General features: G+C 44.6%; 1 long non-coding RNA gene across 1 annotated transcript; it reads left to right on the top strand.

Moving 5' to 3' along the window:
- The first annotated feature begins 233 nt into the window (after positions 1-233).
- On the top strand, positions 234-2,405 carry LOC129650747 (uncharacterized). The gene is made up of 3 exons (XR_008713979.1): positions 234-592; positions 787-1,433; positions 1,942-2,405. It is a non-coding gene; the product is annotated as an uncharacterized LOC129650747 (long non-coding RNA).
- The last annotated feature ends 1,401 nt before the right edge of the window (positions 2,406-3,806 follow it).

Below are 3,806 nucleotides of genomic sequence, written 5' to 3'. Positions count from 1 at the left end.
ACAGGCCGAGTGTATTTTCTAACTCCTTCAAAATGTAACATACGCGAAAGGCTACGTATTTAAAAATGAGAAGTCGCATCTAATCTCACAAACCTCATCATCCTTCCCATCCAGCTGACCCCACTGATCAGACACTGTTTTGATCATTAACTAGATGAACAGGTGGCTCAGCCCAGTTGTAAACAGGTGTGTTAACTCGGCCCTGGGGAACACACACAACACTTCTTGGCTTGTACTGTGGGTGTGGGTCTCTTAGGGAAAAGGGTTGTTTTTGAGCTAACAAAATCACAGTTATGGCAAATTAACTGAAGAACATTTGGGCGGTGAAACTGCCTTCATTCTTGTTCTCGGGACTATGGAAAGAATTGCAAAAAACAGTGAGAGATCCATAACACAAAGTTCGTGGAAAATTCCAAGTGTTAATTCAGTACCAAGTGTGCCGTGCTCAGCAGAGCACAAGTCACACACGGGCCTGAAATTTATCTGAGCAAACCTACTAAGGCTTCCACAAGCATCTAGCAGCCTCCAGCACTTCTCACTCCTATGCAATCTCAGAGTTCCCTTTGGAAGTACAGACATGCAGCTTTCTGAGGTCTGAGCTACTTAAATTTCCAGACCTGAGAGGGTATACAACTCTAATGCTAATCTAACTTTTCTTTTATACGAGTTTTAAAATTCTGAACAGACAGGCATGTTGGTCAGACCTGCCTCCCTGGGAACGTGACGAGGCATCCGAGGGTCTGAAGGCACAGGCAGGTTCTGACCTGAATTCTCTCCTCTCTCCAGGTCTCTCAAGCCAAATGGCGAGCCTGTGGGTGCCCACGTGGCCGCCCTGCCCAGCTCCCCATGTCCGGGCTGACTGCTGACGTCACAGACCCGAGTCAGAAGGCGCTGCTGTGCGAGGCTGCCCCGCTGCGATCTGCGTTCACCAGGCCTGCCTCAAGGGTTCAGTTCCCGGTCTCTGGGATCAATAGCTCTAAAATGTCCAGAAACTGCAAGACAGACACCTGACATTTACCAACACTCTTTCCTCAAAACAAAAATCTGTTTCCTGTTCTGTGCATTCTTATGCAAGCAAAGACTCACTCAGCTATAACTACAAATCACAAGGGGTCAGTGGACGAGGAGCCTGGCAGGCTACAGTCACGGGGTCACAAAGAGTCGACACGACTGGGTGACTGACGCACACACACAACTATACAAATAGTAATACAAACCACGAGTTAGGGCCAACCGCCTAGAGCCCTCCCACACTGAGAGTTCAGATTCCGTAAGAAGGGGATAAACTCAAATCACATATTCAATTACAGAGAGAAAAATGGTAATACAGTCCCATGCAGTTGAGAGCTAATTTTCAGAATGATCACCTGGATCCCTGAAGTATTAATCATCTAAGAAATGGACATCAATGATTATCTTCCTCTTCTTATTAAGTAAGAAAAATGGCTTAATCTAATTCAAAACGTATTCAAGAAAAAGTAGACAAAGAAGAATTGTGATTACTAAGTATATCTTTATATATAGTATATAAATATAAAATATTATGTATGCTGTATGTAATATAACATTTTACATGTATAATATAACATACACATAATTGCTATATATGTTTATATTTACATAAATATTCAAATATATAAATATATATAAATTTATTTGCAGTTTTTATATAAATTATACATACATACTACATATTATATATTAATATATACGTATTTTATATGTACATAAATATACATATGATTTTGTCTATACAGTCCTGACTCACTGTGGGTTAGAGATTTGTCTCAGTGTTGCCTCTTTTGGGTCTGTACACAGTAGGTACTCAATGCACGCAGGATGTGTGAATTGCTCACTCATGTGCTGAAAGTGAAGGGGGAGCTGAGTTTAAGCAGCTCTCTGTTTAGGTTTCACCACTGACTGTGATTTTTTTTCTTCCAGGGAAGACTGTGAAGGAGCCCCTGGACTGCCCATCCTCATTACTGACTCTAACTAGACTGTTAAGAAACTTTAAAAACACGGAATTTAAACATAATTCATAAGTGTGTGAGTTGGGATTGAGAGGAGAGAACAAAAAATGAATCTCTATCCTAGCAGCTGGAATTCCCATGGAGGGAGACACACTCCCCTGACCTTGAACCCTGAGCCAGTGTCTGTCCTGGACACAGCGGCCTGGGTGCCAGCCCATGGCCCACGCTCGCTTGGTCACCTCTCCCTGGTCATCTCTTGGTCATCCTTGGTCATCTGTCCCTGCCTCTCTGGGCTCTGGGCAGAGAAGAAGCTCTGCAAAGCGCTCACGGGAGGGCAGGGCGTCACTCATCACGTGGCGCTTGTCCCCATCCCACTGGCCACAGGGACACTAACGCGAGGGCCACATCTGTTCTTCCGATCAGATGCTCACTGCCCTAAAAACAGCCAGTGAAGAAAGATGCTTCCCTTTCAAAAAAGAAAGAAAGAAAGAAAGAGAAAAGAAAGAAATGAAAACCAGTTACTCTTAAAGATAAACAGCACAGCGCTCTTCCGGGAACTGGGACCACGTTTTTGCCAAAGTCCACGACATGAAGTCAGATTTTTGAATCCAGAAAATGCAAATAAATTGCGACCTATCACAATGGCCACTGAGGAATCAGTGTGCCAGGCAGGCCGGACTCGTGTGCTCAAAGTGCAGGGATCGCTGCTTTCACACGGGCCAGCAAGGGTGTCTGCAGAGAAGGCTTGCAAAGAAGAAGCCACAGACAGCTGCCACGAGCACTCACCCCAGGACAGCTCCATCCTCCCGCCCTCAGCCTCATCACCAGTCCCCCTCTTGCCTGCAACTGGTGATGAGCACGACTCAGACAACAAACAGCTGGAAGCATGCCAGAGGACCATACATCCGTGGTCTACCGTGCCCTCTTTAATCAACTTCCTAATTAAAAACTGCCATGCTGGCATGAGGTACAAAGGGGGTAGGCTTGGGATCTCCCACGAAATAGCATCCCTGAATCCTGAGGTTGTGGAAAATCTGTGTTCTTACAGATGTTTATGAGTTTTCCTGGTGCAGAGATAGAATCAATTTGCTTGCGCCTGGCCCTCAAGACGTATTAAATTTATCCTGAAGGAAACTGGCTTCTGAAAAGCTCTTGCCCGGATGCATTAGGCAGGTGGGAGTTGCAGTGGACCGGAGGGTCCACTGGCAGATGCAGCATCGATTTCTGAACGCTCACCATCTAGCAGACAGCTCCAGAGCAGACTTGATTTGATGGCTCTCTATGGGGTGCCCTGCAGACTCGATTATTTCCACAACCAGTCTGGCTAGCATTGTTTCATGGCGACCACGCTCTGTTTTCTCAGCTTCTGTTCAGATGGCACGAGTGGGTCCGGGTACCAGGGAGGGGAGGGGGCCAGATTTAAAGCCAGTCTCTAAGGAGCGACCATCTCTTTCAGGGTCCAGTGATCGAGGGGGTAATTCTGACTTGTAAGAAACAATTCTGTTGACTGCCATTAAAATACACTGAGTCCAGGCATGAAGATACTACTCAAAACAGTGTCTGAGCTAGAAATCCCCCAATAAAAATCTCCGTACATACAGCTATATCTAAAATATAAAACCAACAAAGACCTACTGTATAGCGCAGGGAACTCTGCTCAATATTCTGTAATAACTTAAATGGGAAAATAATTTGAAAAAGAATAGATATATGCATATGTATAACCAATCACTTTGCTGCACACTTGAAACTAACAGCATTGTTAATCAACTAAACTCTGATATAAAATTAAAATTTTTTTTAATCTTTGTCAGTGTGCTAAAAAGAACCGCTCAC

This window comes from Bubalus kerabau, chromosome 4 (assembly GCF_029407905.1).
Source record: "Bubalus kerabau isolate K-KA32 ecotype Philippines breed swamp buffalo chromosome 4, PCC_UOA_SB_1v2, whole genome shotgun sequence".
Lineage (NCBI taxonomy): Eukaryota > Metazoa > Chordata > Mammalia > Artiodactyla > Bovidae > Bubalus > Bubalus kerabau.
This window is presented reverse-complemented; position numbering and strand designations above follow the sequence as displayed.